We start from the raw sequence: 15,793 nt of genomic DNA on the forward strand, positions 1-15,793 counted from the left end.
GTAAGGATATAATAAGGGAGTAAAGTATACTTAGTCACATAAAAATCTGGGAACTATTCTTTCTTTGATACTCTTGCACAGAAGCTATGTAATGTGTTATTTAAAACTGTTAAGATCCGCTGCCTTCAAGTCATGGCCTTAGCTGTTTGAAAGCCTTTGTGTTCGCGGGTTTTTCCGAATAAATGAATATTTTGCATACAAAGTGATGTTATTTTGTTCTGTTGCTTTAAAATCTAAGTGGAAAAGTAAAAGTAGAAATTCTAAAAAAGGAGAATTATATTCGACTACATTTTAAATTTCCTTTGTTACAAAGTCATTCCCCTGTTTGTTATAATTATGTATCGCTGTGTGCCTAAGGAAATAAGTTTAATTGCTTTTCAAAGTCAAAGTCACAGTCTTAAATTGAGGCTTTAAGGCACTAAGAATGTTAAAATTTCATTTACGAATATCATTGGTCCTTTACAAAGTTATAGCGTGTAGGAAATAATGTCTTGCTCGTTACTTACTAGATTTTACCCGCGGCTTCGGATGCGTAGGCTATCAGATCTGGCTGTTGAAAATTCGGAGGTTTTACTGAATTCCCATAGGAATTACTAAAAAATTCATCGTGGATTTCATTAAAATTGCACAAGAAACATCTATCCCAAATTTCATGACTACCTACAGCGGTTGAGATTATAAGTTTGACCGCTATGTGTGTCTGTATGTCTGTCTGTCTGTCTGTGGCACTGTAGCTCTTAACGGGTGGAACGATTAGAGAGCGGATTTTTAAATTGAAAGCAGGTATTCTAGCAATTAGCAATAGTTCTCAGACATGTTTTATCAAAATCGGTTTAGCCTTTTTTTGAGATTTGAACTTTGAAGTGTACAAAGTCGGGGGTTTTCTACTTTTTGTTGGTTACTTACTTCGCCGGCTCAGCGACCAAAGTGGATCTTGGCCTCCGACACAAGACTCCGCCAATTGTTCCTATCCTGTACAACAGGCGCCAGTCTGCACCTGCATGTCGCACAGGTCTTTTCGGACTTCATCCAACCAGCGATATCAGGCCTTCCGATTGGCCGTCTTCCAGTCGGTTGTCTTAGGTGTATGCTCTCTTGGCCGCACGATCTCTCCCATTCTCTCCGCGTGGCCGAGTCAACGAAGCCCCGTTTATACTTTCGCTCGCGTAATTTTATTTTTATCCAACTCATTTTGAGTCGCCTTTTGAACACACTGGATTTTGTATAATACTGAAAGCAGCAGAAATGACGTGGCTCAAAACTCCAAAAATTACACTTACGGTTTCCATCCTCCCCCTCTTACGGTTCACCATCAGGTTTCTTCCATACACACAATATGTCCTGCGATTCTCCCCAACAAACCTTTGAGTTCGAATTTCAGATAATCCCCGTTCAGGTGCCAAGATCAAGTTCTAAGATCCGACTGGCTTTAGTTGTTCCCCGACGTATTAGTTTTACGCTCACGCGCCAAGAAATTTATGCGCCTTTTTGTTAAGCGATTCAGCGTAACAGAGCTTATCTTGAGATGCGTCAGACTGCTTATATTAGTCTGAGAGAGGTGGCAGGAATTTTTAAAACGATCATGGAAACGGTTAGACTCATTTTTATGTGTTGTAGAGTGGTCTGCTGATGTGAATAATTTTGGTCTGCCTGCTCTCAGTGGGTGCAACTTTGAGATATAGCGCATAAAAGAGGCTTTATTGTTGCGAAAAAAAAACGATAACAGAAATGGTTAGTTTTAGTACATATTCAAAGTATGGCGTCTCCTCATGTGAAACGAATTGGTCTGCCTGCTCTCAGTGGGTGCAACTTTGAGATATAGCGCATAAAAGAGGCTTTATTGTTGCGAAAAAAAAACGATAACAGAAATGGTTAGTTTTAGTACATATTCAAAGTATGTCGTCTCCTTATGTGAACCGAATTGGTCTGCCTGCTCTAAGTGGTTGTATTTCAGAGTATGATGCTCGCAAGATGCTTAATTGTAAAGAAAATTCAAGGTAATGGTAATCAATAAAATAAATCTCAGAGACCGTTAGTACTAGAAAGCTGTAATTTGGTATAAATATACTTATCTATCACGCCAACAAAGTGATAAAATAAAAAAAATAAAAAAACATTTTTTAGGGTACCTCCCATAGACATAAAATGAGGGTGATTTTTTTTTCTCAACTAACCCTGTATTGTGGGGTATCGTTGGATAGGTCTTTTAAAACCAATGGGGGTTGCTAAGACGATTTTTCGATTCAGTGATCTGTTTGTGAAATATTCAACTTTAAAGTGAAAACTTTCATCAAAATCGAGCGTCTCCCCCTCTAAAATCTAAACCGTTGGGTGGAAAAATTTGGAAAAATTAAGGATGGTAGTAAGTATATCAAATTTACAAGAAATATTATAACGACTAAGATTGTTTGAGAATTTGTAGTAGTTCAAGAGTTACTAGCAGCCTAAGGTATAAAACATACCTAAACTTGAAAGATTCCGTACACAATACGATATCCTTAGAAAAATATTAAGTACTTGATTTTTCCTAATGGCTACGGAATCCTTTCTGGGCGTGTCCGATACGCTCTTGGCCGGTTTTTGTTAATTCAACTTACTTGTATAAGAAGTCTTCTCTAAGAAGTTTGGCTAAGTGCCACTTGCAAGCGCATGAACGACACCGTCGGAGTTGAAGCGTCGTGAAATCAGGAATCGATTACGAAATCCCCATCTTTGTTACCAAAGCTGATTACACTATAATTATAACTGATTGCCGCAGATAGTCGGGCTCTCAGATTATCGCGCTTGGTTATAAGTCACAGCGCCGTCTCAGTTCAAAGTCGTGGAGGTTTAGCCTTCACCTTAGCTCTCCACTCCTGTCGGTTAGCGGCCTCGTTCTCCCACTGAGACGGCACTATGGTGCAACTTTTCATGGTTCTCTTTAGCACGTCCTTATACCTCAAAACTTGTCCGCCATGCTTACGCTTGCCATCCTCAAGTTCTGACCAGAAGACGCGCTTCGTCACCCGCTGCTCTGACATTCGCGTAACGTGGCCGCTCCACCGAAGTGGTCGCCGCATGAGGTTGGACTCAATGCAACCTACCTACATTGGCTCTGCGCAGCACTTCGGTATTCCGCACATGATCAGACCATTTGATCCTTCAAACTTTCGGAGGCATCTTAGGTGGAAACGGTCTAGCATGCGGATGTGCCTGTGATACGCGGTCCACGCTTCAGCAGAGTGCAATAAGTTAGGAAGGACGATGGACATGTACACAGAGATCTTTGTGACTAGTTTAAGGTCATGCGAACAGAAAACCTTGAAATCCAACTTACCGAATGCTGCAGCTGCAGCTCCGATTCGGCTGTTAATCTCGGCGTCAAGGTCACACACACACGCGCTAGCACACAACCTTGCTTCACCCCACAGGTAACGGGTAAGAAGTTTGATTGTTCACTGTCGAGAGCGACGCAGCACTGCATGTCGTCATGCAGGAGTCGGAGAAGTCTCACAAAGTTTTCTGTGCATCCTATCTTACTGTGTACCACCCATAGAGCTTCTCGAGGGACACTATCAAAGGTTTTCTCGAGATCGACGAAGCAGATGCACATGCGGCGGCTTTGCTCTCTGTTCTTTTCCTGTAATTGCCGCAGTGAGAAAATAGCGCCCAGATTAACAGCCAAATCGGAGCTGCAGCTGCAGCATTATATAAGTTGGATTTCAAGCTCTTCTGTACGCATGACCTTAAACTAGTCATAAAAATCTCTGTGCACATGTCCATGGTCGTTCCTAACTTATTGTACTCTGCTGAAGCGTGGATGGTGTATCGCAGGCACATTCGCATGCTAGACCGTTTCTACCTAAGATGCCTCCGAAAACTTTGAAGGATCAAATGGTCTGATTCGTGTGTGGAATACGGAAGTGCTGCGCAGGGCCAATGTAGGTGGCATTGAGTCCTACCTCATGCGGCGACAACTTCGGTGGTGCGGACACGTAACGCGAATTAGGTCGAATGCCAAACTGAGTCTCAGGCAATATTTTTTCAGAAAGTTCCTTAAGGCGGTTCATTAGGACTCGGGCAAATATTTTCCCAGGGACTTACATCAGAGAAGTACTCCTTTGTTCTTATATAAGACTTTCAAGGCTGATGGGACTCTCTCTTCTCTCCACATCAGCTGAAAGAGCTCCCATACGGCCGTATGCAATTCCTCAACGCCGTTTTTGAGCAGTTCACCCGGTATAAAATCAATTCCGACCGCGCGCTTATTTTGTTGTTGCTTAATACTTAGCAAGAACAACCTTGCTTTGTCTCAGCGGCTAGTCCAGCTTTATGTCAATAGGAAGTTGGGAAATTGAGCGAACGTGTTCCAGGTCAACCGACCTATCTACGTTCAGCAGAGAGTTGAAATGTTCTGCCCATCGCATCAGCACTTCTTCCTTACCTTTAAGAAGGCCTTCGCCACTAACAGGCTTAAGTGGGACTTTTGCAAGTGAAGTCGTGCCGATTAGCTTTTTAATTTCACCATAGAACTTCCCTAGCTGATTAGTATTTGCAAGCCACTGCAAATAGCGAGCTTTGTCTTGCCATCACTTGTCTTTTGTACCCCTGTGCTGCCGTAGAGGACGTCGGTTATCAATCGCCTTTCTAAGGACTCCATCATTCTCATCAATCCAATCCTCGTGTTTTGGTTTTGGACTTTCAGACCTCAATCAGCATCAAGATCGCCATGATCTTATTAGTCAACGCCATCAAGTAATTTTCCTTGATCCCGAGATCCGTAAGCCTATCAACGGTTAGAGACGTCGGCTTAGTTCTACCAGATGTACAAGGCAAGGAGGATGGAGGCGGAGACGAAGTTTCGTGACAACAAGCCTATGATCGGTCCAGAAGTGTGCACCACGCATGACACGGGTGATTAGGACTTGGGAAACATCTCTTTGGCGTACGATGGCATAATCTATCAGATGCGTGTTTGGACCTTGGATGCATCCACGTGTTTTAATGCTTGGCGGGAAGTCTGAACATTGCGTTTGTAACTGCAAGATGAAATTGTGCACAGAAATTTAGTAGCAGCTGTCAGTTATCGTTCATTCTGCCTACTCCGTGTCTACCTAGAACATTAGGCCATGCAATAAAGTCCTGTCTGACTCTGGCATTGAAATCACCCAACAGAAGGATCTGCTCCCTGGGTCGTACACTCTCCATACAGTGACTCCACGGAGCTTATCCAACATACAACATGATAACATTAAGGTATTTGTTGTTATCCAGGTGGAGGCGCAAAGTGATCACGCGGTCCGAGATGTGCACCGGATTCTCTTGTAACTTCTTAATGAGTTGATCCTTGAACCGCAAATCCTACGCCTGACCTTCTGTACCCGCCACCTTGCTCCACCAGCTCACCCTCATCAGCAAGGTGTGTTTCGCTGAGAGCAGCTACATCGATATTATAGCGAGAGAGTTCCCGAGCTACAATGGCGGTCTTATGCTCTGGGCAGGCGTTGTCATTACGATCAAGAAGAGTTCGCACGTTGCATGCACCAAATCTCATTTGCGATTGATTTATAGTATTATTATTATTTATTTTGATCACGTGTTTTAAGATGCGAAGGCAGCCGCGGTTACACTACACCTTCCGTGTGTTTGGCGTGAGCTTTTTTCAGGACACCTTTTCTAGCCCCTTCCAAGGCTAAGCAAAGAAAGCAGTACCACCCTTCATAGGGCTGCTCTGATGCTCCGGGTGCTGCCGAATCCTCTCAGTCCCCCCAGTGCAGAACGAAGCGACCACGGTGTCATACAACACCCCCAGAGCCGCCCACGTGTTGGCCTCAGACAAAGCCCGGTTGCATCAAACCAAAACCTTTCTACTTTAGCCATTCTCCGTGGGACTTTGTTGCTTCTAATATTTGTATAAATGAATACGGACTCCTTAATATGTAATGGTAATTCACCGTTTCACTTGATACCCAGTAGAGGATTACAAAGAAAAATCAAGTAATCGTGAAACCAGGAATCGATTACGAAATCCCCATCTTTGTTACCAAAGCTGATTACATTATATTATATAAGTTTTGAGGTATAAGGACGTGCTAAAGAGAACCATGAAAAGTTGCACCATAGTGCCGTCTCAGTGGGAGAACGAGGCCGCTAACCGACAGGAGTGGAGAGCTAAGGTGAAGGCTAAACCTCCACGACTTTGAACTGAGACGGCGCTGTGACTTATAACCAAGCGCGATAATCTGAGAGCCGACTACTATCTGCGGCAATCAGTTATAATTATAGTGTAATCAGCTTTGGTAACAAAGATGAGAATTCGTAATCGATTCCTGATTTCACGACGCTTCAACTCCGACGGTGTCGTTCATGCGCTTGCAAGTGGCACTTAGCCAAACTTCTTAGAGAAGACTTCTTATACAAGTAAGTTGAATTAACAAAAACCGGCCAAGAGCGTATCGGACACGCCCCAGAAAGGATTCCGTAGCCATTAGGAAAAAATCAAGTACTTAATATTTTTCTAAGGATATCGTATTGTGTACGGAATCTTTCAAGTTTAGGTATGTTTTATACCTTAGGCTGCTAGTAACTCTTGAACTACTACAAATTCTCAAACAATCTTAGTCGTTATAATATTTCTTGTAAATTAGATATATTTACTACCATCCTTAATTTTTCCAAATTTTTCCACCCAACGGTTTAGATTTTAGAGGGGGGAGACGCTCGATTTTGATGAAAGTTTTCACTTTAAAGTTGAATATTTCACAAACAAATCACTGAATCGAAAAATCGTCTTAGCAACCCCCCATTGGTTTTAAAAGACCTATCCAACGATACCCCACAATACAGGGTTAGTTGAGAAAAAAAAACACCCTTGTCTATGGGAGGTACCCTAAAAAAATGTTTTTTTATTTTTTTTATTTTATCACTTTGTTGGCGTGATAGATAAGTATATTTATACCAAATTATAGCTTTCTAGTACTAACGGTCTCTGAGATTTATTTTATTGATTACCATTACCTTGAATTTTCTTTGCGAGCATCATAACTCTGAAATACACCCACTTAGAGCAGGCAGACCAATTCGGTTCACATAAGGAGACGACATACTTTGAATATGTACTAAAACTAACCATTTCTGTTATCGTTTTTTTTTCGCAACAATAAAGCCTCTTTTATGCGCTATATCTCAAAGTTGCACCCACTGAGAGCAGGCAGACCAATTCGTTTCACATGAGGAGACGCCATACTTTGAATATGTACTAAAAACTAACCATTTCTGTTATCGTTTTTTTTTCGCAACAATAAAGCCTCTTTTATGGCTATATCTCAAAGTTGCACCCACTGAGAGCAGGCAGACCAAAATTATTCACATCAGCAGACCACTCTACAAACACATAAAAATGAGTCTAACCGTTTCCATGATCGTTTTAAAAATTCCTGCCACCTCTCAGTCTATAAGTTTGTAGCTTAAATGTGTAAGCAAAGTGATTGTCTTTGTATAATAAATTCTTAAGCCAAACAGCGCAACCTTTTTTTGAAAAACCTTTTTACCCCCAACGCAACAAGGGGGGGTGTTATTCAGTTTGACCGCTATCGTGTGTCTGTCTGTGACATCGTAGCTCTTAAACGGGTGGACCGATTTGAAGGCGGTTTTTTTTCAATTGAAAAGCAGGTTTTCTAGCGAATAGGCCGTTTTTGAGTTATGAACTTTGAGTGACAAAGTCCGGGTTTTTTAACAACTTTTGGGTGGGTTAGGTACTTCAACTTTTTTTTTTCAGTTACAAAACGTGACCCGTAGCTAAATCTGTACGTCCATTATAAACGTATGTGATAATGAAATCAGTATTTGGTGTGGTGTTCGTGATAGATTGGGCCTAAGGTGGAAATCAGCGTCGTTGCACTATCTGGCGGCGGCACATGCTGAGTGGACTCCTTTTAGAGACCACAGTCAGCACTGTAATAGGCATTAACATACTCTTATCCTACTATTAATATTAAGTAATTGTGTAAAAACGTTGTTGCATTGTGTGTTTTCTAATAAAATCTTTTGTAGGCGACACAGTTGTATAAGCTACTAGGGTTTGCAACCGGTTAACCGGTTAACCGAAAAACCGGTTAACCGAGACTTTTCGACTCCCCTGGTTAAAAACCGGTTTTTTATAACTTGTCGCCGGTTATTACCGAATTGTAAATAGTCTTTAAAAAGCTGTAATTCCTAAAATAGATACCCCAGAATATTCTTCAGATTATAAAATGGCGAAATAAGCGTTTAAACGAATTTTTATTTGTAAAAAACAAGAATACATACCTACTCGTATTTCTTCGTGTAGTGGACATGCAAGAAGTTTGTTCATCTTTTCAATAAATTATTTCACTAACGTTCTGATAAATATACGAGCCACATGAAAAATTTACATTGCTGAAGCTACATTACCGGTCAAAAGTTCAAGTTCAGTATGTGAAATTAGGTTTTCTTATTAAATTATATTCAAATTTCAAATAAAGCATATACTTTGAATTTTAGACGTTTAATTGGGCCCATGACTACCCAATAACAAAATAAACACTTCTTCGAGGAATTGTTATATTGTAATTCGCACATATGATGCGTTTAAAGGATATTTTTTGTATTTCCTATGAGATTTAATAAAGTCCGCAATTATTAAAAATGGGTCCTCAAACAAAGCCGATCTGAGTGTCGAAACTTGCTGTTATTGTAGTTCTGTCCAATGAAGGGTACAGGACACGAAAAATTGCTGAAAAATTAAGGTTTCCCAAACTGCTGTATTAAGTGCTTTGAAACGAAAACGAGGTCTTAATTCCAGTTGATTTCATTCAGGTACGCCAAGTCACGTCAAAAAGCGAAGACAAATTTATTTACGTCCAGAACAAACGCCAACGAACTCGAACTGCTCCAGAAATTCGCGAAGAACTCAACGCCACCATCAGCCAATATCAGTTTCGATGGTGGTGAATCTATGGCCTAATAATGGTCGTATTGCTGCCAAAAAAAACCTATGTTACGTAAACAGAATATGGGTAAAAGTGGGTGGGTAATGGGCTCGAAAAAACAAAGATTGGACGCCTGAGCAGTGGTCTAAAGTTTTATTTTACGACGAATCAAAATTGCAATTTTTGGGGAGAGACGTCGTCAAATACATTCGATGACAAGAAGGCGAACGAAAGGCAAAACTATGTGTGATGCCAACAGTGAAGGACGGTGGAGGGTCAGTTATGGTCTGGGGATGCTTTGCGGGTGATAAAGTTGGTGATCTCGTGAGAGTCAATGGCATAATGGATATGAAACTATCATAACATTTTGCAACTTCACGCTTTTCCATCCGAAAAACGAATTTTAACTGATATTTTATTAGTATTGTGGTTTATATTAGTGGGTTAGCTTTGTTTTTACTTGTAATAAAAGACTTGAGTTAAAACTTCATTCAACCGAAATCACAGTGAACTTAAACTTTTGAAAGGTACTGTAATTTTATTTATATTGAACTTAAAAATATCGATACTGAGACGATGACTACTTTGTTTGGCAAGCGGGGAGAGTAAGAGCATAAAATGATACCGAATGATCCACCGTAACCCACCTTCCCCTATTAGTACAGAGTATGCTTAAATACTTATTTAAATCTCAAAAATAGGCCGTTAACACCAATAGCAACCAAGAATAGCAAATTATCGTCTATTACTTCAATTTCAAATAGTTTGCAAAAAACCGGTTAAAAACCGGTTAACCGGTTTTGAATCCGTCGAGGCGGTTATTAACCGGTTTTTGGTTTTCACCGGTTTTTGCAATCCCTAATAGCTACCCATATAGGGATATCTTTAAGGTCAGCTATACCGACGGGCTCGCCAGTAGTCTCTCGCCCATAGGACTGTGTACTCGTCCTTTTGGAAATAAAATAATAGTTAACAGTATTCTTGGTTTGTACTCAGTGACTCTCCCCAAATTGATATAACTCAATGAACACCAAACTTTCATTCATTCATTCATTCAAGTGACATTGTGACGTGTATTGTTCGTTGTGTAAAAGTAAGAATACGAGTAGGTTCAAAATTTTGAAATAATTATAATGTGACGCAATTCTGCAGGAAATATTTTTTAGAGGAGAAACCAGGCAATAATGGTATACTTCACAGAGATTGCTATTATAAAAGAAAAACTTAAATTTGTTGCGACTCCTAGCGCCATCCAGTGAGCGCATATAGAAACTCCAACCGTGTTCTACATCGCGCTATCGAAGTTTCACAACTCGGACGCGTATATACAACTACCGACGCTCGTCCTTCGGACTTCGGTCCCCAGTTATAACACCTGCCAGAGAGAGATCCCTCTATTGGAGCCTCCCTCCACAAATTCATTTCATTTATTCTGTAATACTCGTAGTACCAGAACTTAGACAGCTGACCCAGTTCGTGTTACGAAGCTAGTCCACTCAAACATGCGCTGCGAGCTGGCAGGTGTAATTGTGTTAGCGCCGGCATCCAGAGTGCATTATCTGCTGGACACAGACTAGTCTGAAACGGGTCAAGGAAGCACGGACAGTCTGTGTCAAGGCAAGGCAGTTGAATCATTGTCACCAAGTTGAATCAGTTTAAACGTAGGATTTAACGGCAACTAGAGCGGCATGTATCATCTGGCATACATTTTCTCCGTAGTTTTGAGAAAAAGAAAAGGGCTTTATACTTTCTTAAAAGGCCGGCAACGGATCAATGACTCTCCTTGAGTAGTTGGTACTAATGGCAGTGGTGTTCATTTCGCATCAGATGACCCACTTGCCGTTTGCCTCCCTCTCACAATAAACAAAAGAGCTACAAACACGTCGATCAGACTGAAAAATATCATATTTGGTTTTGAATCGAGTTGTGCACCAAATTGCTTCAATTCAAGTATGTGTACGTCTACGAGGCTTATTTGTTACGAGTACTCTCTGTATTGATTAGTTACTATAATATAAAATACCTTAAGTACTTATAATATCTAGACATAAGCATCACGCGTTGAAAATTGTTGGAGGAGCGGAGCGTCCCAACACAGGCTTTTTAGTCTAAAGGGACGATAAATCTACTTACTTATAAATATGAAATAAAGATGATATTTTGATTTTTTTTTAAGTCTTTACTAGAGACACAAAAATAATTGTTAATTACTAAAAACTATAACATAAAACGAATCATCATCAGCCCGAAGAAGATCACTGTTGAAGAAAGGTTCCAACTTAAAACGCAAGGAGTTAAACCTCACTCGCATTATTTGAAACAGGCAACACACAACACAGTTACATAGGTACATACCAACGATACATATTGTAATGGTTAAAACCCGGGGTATGAAATTAAACACCCGGATCAAGTATGTACAGCCTTTTATTACACAAACCAACATTCACTGTTTCACTGGCTTATTGCTACCTAATTAATTTAGTAAGATACTTCTAATAGATCTGGTACCGGCTATACAACACTCGAGGCCAGGGCATCGGGCGCGTGATCCTGGGGCAGCTCCGTTCCGGCCAGGACCCCGGCAGCTGAGTTTTTCCCTCTTTAACTCTGTCTTCGTCGTCATCTTTAAATTCACACCAGTACACTACCACACAAGCCGTTATCGATAGATATTTTAAGACCCTGAAATAATTTTAAGACCTATCTTACTAAATTAATTAAGTAGCATAAGCCAGTGAAAAAGTGAATGTTGGTTTGTGTAATAAAAGCCTGTACATACTTTATCCGGGCGTTTAATTTCATACCCCGGATTTTAACCATTACAATATAAGACAATCATTGTAGCATATAGTTTGGGTCACATGCAGTGTGCCGTAATACAAGGGGACCATTACATTAGCAAACAACAAAAACAGTTTGAAATTCGAGCTTTCTACCCTCCACATAATGACTTAAGTTGTTATAGAAGACATTTAGTGTAATCTAAAGGTTTGACCACACCTTTACTCGAAATATATTGACGCACTACAAATAAGGACGCGCCTCAAGCGTCACGTTTTTAAAGATTACCTACCGATCAAACACATAAAATCAAGAAGACATAACATGCTTACAAAAAAAAGATAATAAATATGTAAGTTGTGTTTTAATACTTCTACGTATGTATGTAAACTATTATACAATATAAGTAGACAAACACAATTGGCAAACATTGAGATATATGTACAAAGGCGAACTTTAAGAGATCTCTAAAAGTCAACCTTTGAGTTGATAAGAGAAGCATTCAGTTAGGGACCTGTGATAAAAATCGTTAAAATAACATTTTGAAAACATCGTCGTTTCAGTGTGGACGAAATGCAATAAAAACGTAACACATGAGTCACATTTTTTTAACGGTATGTCAGCGCATTTTGAGCAGCGAGATGGATAGTACGCGTCAAGCACATCCTTGCGTTTGCGTCAGCGTATTTTGTAAAACAGTGTGGTCGGTCCTTAACTAAGTAAATAACATCACTGTATTTGGAGGAATACAATCACACTAATGGAGGGCTTAATCGAATTAGACGCTCCATAACACCCGAAACCGCGGTGCGCCTCAAATTGTATCTAAATAAGGAAGTGGTAGAAGCCGCGGTGGCCCAGAGGTTTGACCGCTTCTCTGTAAGAGAACCGTGGGTTCGAACGCGGGCTTACTCTATGAGTTTTTCAAAATGGGCGAAATTACATTCGATACCACGAACTTTTTGGTAAAGAAAAACATTGTACCAAACCAGTACAAACTGCACAATTCAATACGGTATTTTGACAACTCCTGATTTTGCCATATCTTAATATTATTATGAAAATATACCTAGATATACAGATAGTACGAAGAGAAAATTTAAATCGGTTGAAAATTGGATTTATAGTGATTTTTTGAAAAATCTATATACCTGTCTCTTTCTCAAACGCTTTTCTCTATGCAGCAAGTATGGCGGTACTGGCGTGTGACGTCACATGCCAGTATGTCTTTCTCTGTCTAATCTTGAATTTCAAACCTTTATAACTTTGTTATTTGTAAAGGTAGCTTAAAAAATGTTTTTCTATTCGATAACAGGCATTGTGTAGTTTTAATTAATAAAACATATACAAAATAGTCAAATACCGTATTGTGTGTGTGAAGTTTCCAGTCCGCGCTGGGCCCGCGTGGGAACTATGGCCCAAGCCGTCTCATTCTGAGAGGGGGCCTGTGCCAAGCAGTTTGACGTATATAGGCTGGGTTGATGATGACGATAATGAGACATAGCTGTCTTAAGCCGAGTTTAGACTTACAAGAAAAATCGTGCAAGTTGCATTACATTGCCGTGCGGCGCTCAATTGACCACATTCATTGACCAAACTCGTTGGCTTTACGGCCTCGCAATGTAATGCAATTTGCACAATTTATCTTGCGAGTCTAAACTTGGCTTTACGCGTGCCGTGGACTAGCAAGGGATAAAGGTGGATAAGTACCTACTCTAACCTCACTATTATAATTCGCGTAGTAAAGTAAGCTCATCATTCACGCATATGTTGCAGCCGTGCCAATGGTTTTGCTACATGTTCATGTAGCACGATAATTAGAACTGAAAAAGTGAAATACCTGGGGTTGATGTTTGACGACAAGCTCTCTTTCAAACACCACATCTTTACTCTATCAAATAGGGTGAGGAAATGTATATACATAATGAAGAAACTTAGATGCTGCACCACTGAACCAGTACTAAGAACGGTATACTACTCACTGTGTCAATCGCTACTGCAATATGGCTTGGCGGTGTGGGGCAGTGCCACAAAAACCGCACTGATTCTTTTGGAGAGGGCGCAGCGTGCTGTTATCAAGGTGATGCTTCGTAAACCTTTTCTCTCCCCAACGGATGATCTCTATCGCGAATCGAACCTTTTGAGCGTAAGGCGGCTTTATATTCTGAAGGCAGCAGCTCGTGCTCATGCAATAATAACAAAGTTGCCAAATTACACCCGACTTTTAGCCAAACGTACCTTTAGAGTCCCACTACCAGGATATAGATCACTTCTTGCTAAGCGCTCTCCAAACTTTATGCACCTACGCATCTACAATAATATCTGTAAGGTACTTAACATCCAGCGTTGCACTATGGCGAAGGTTAAGTCGATGGTGGGTAAGTGGCTTGTGCCCTTAACATATAATGAAACGGAGGCTCTCCTTTCCTGCTAATTCCTGTTCCCATCCATACACAGTTTCACAAACACACACATACACACACACGCACACACACTCACGTACACTCACGCACACACACACACACACACACACACACACACACACACACACACACACACACACACACACACACACACACACACACACACACACACACACATTCAATACATACTAATTTTTCATTGTTCTATTTGTCTACTATTTGTCTTTTCTTATAATCTATAATATAATGTAATAAATTAATTTTGATTTTAATGTATCTAGATAATAATGCAAATTTACTATGTATACGATTGAATCTCGAATGCACTCCAGGACCTCAAGATACAGGCTCAGCCTAGTTTGGGGTCCGCCAGACATCTCTTTTTATGTATACGTGTGTCATTTTTAAGGGAAATAAATTATTATTATATTATTATTATTTACTTTAAATTGATAGACCAGAACCAAACCGACACTCAACTCTTAGTCGGGCGCAACCGCTAAACCTCAGAATATTCAAAGACAATGGCTCCCCCTGCCGTCTGGTATTAGCACGAACACTTAGCCTCCTTGCATATTCACGAGTGCCAGGCAATTGAGTCCGAAGGCGCCGGGTGCAATATTGGGAAGCTTGTTGGTAGAATTTTAAGGAAACCTGAGCTTGTTGTTGGGGATTAGGCAAATTGGATCGTATCCAAATGTTTGATAAAACTAAGGGACTATGATTGCGTCCTAACGGGCCGTCGAAGCATGTTTGTATCGATATGTCGGCGGCCGATCGTAAAATCCGCCAGATCACGAAATTCCTAGGCACATCATGAAATGGCGCCATTTCATGATATGCCTAAACGTTGGCCAGGCATATCACGATGTGACGATTAATATTATTATTATTATTATTATTTTTTGTATTTTGTTTTTTTTCTTTAATTGTAATATAATTTAATTAGAATACATACATAATTATGTATGTATTCGTCGATGTATTGCTGTTACGTTTAATTTTCTTATCTACTTTTGATGCACCACCTGTTGTAAACTAGTCCTTACTTCTTTCTGTAAAAAAGGTTGCCTGGAAGAGATCGCTCTTAAGCGATAAGGCCGCCTATTGCTCACCTTGTAATATTTTTTTCTGTGTATCTGTTTTCTGTATCGCTTACTATGTCTGGTGTACAATAAAGAGTCTTTGTATGTATTGTATTGTATAGTTTTTAAGTATTTTATTTGTAATTATAGTACTTATTATGAAAAAATGACTTTCTGTCAAGTTTCTTGCGGCGCATTCTTCTTGGCAATGATGGTCTTTACGAAAGCGCTGGTAGTTTAAAAAAAATGACGTGTAAAAGTGCCCATTGCGGTCTATTTACTGAATAAATCATTTGAATTTTGAATTTGAATTTTGTGCCTAAGAAACAAACGGCAGGTCGATTAGAGCAACGCATTCGTCGATATTCCTAGCTTTATACCGGGCACATCGTGATATGCTGAAAAAAAAAGTAAAATTTAGGTACGACGAGCGATGCGAAGAGTGGTTAGTGTGATTTGTGACCACTACGCACGAGTCAAGCGAGCGAAGCGAGCGTGCCGCGGCAGCGGCTGGCGAAGTGCTAGAACCGATATGGCGGCGTTTCATGATATGCCTAGGAATTTCATGATC

General features: G+C 40.3%; 2 pseudogenes; both read right to left on the minus strand.

The window, feature by feature from the left end:
* Positions 1-2,561: 2,561 nt before the first annotated feature.
* On the minus strand, positions 2,562-3,428 carry LOC141429869 (uncharacterized; annotated as a pseudogene).
* On the minus strand, positions 3,426-6,220 carry LOC141429340 (uncharacterized; annotated as a pseudogene).
* Positions 6,221-15,793: the final 9,573 nt, after the last annotated feature.

The sequence above is a fragment of the Choristoneura fumiferana genome, chromosome 7 (assembly GCF_025370935.1).
Source record: "Choristoneura fumiferana chromosome 7, NRCan_CFum_1, whole genome shotgun sequence".
In the NCBI taxonomy this organism is placed as follows: domain Eukaryota; kingdom Metazoa; phylum Arthropoda; class Insecta; order Lepidoptera; family Tortricidae; genus Choristoneura; species Choristoneura fumiferana.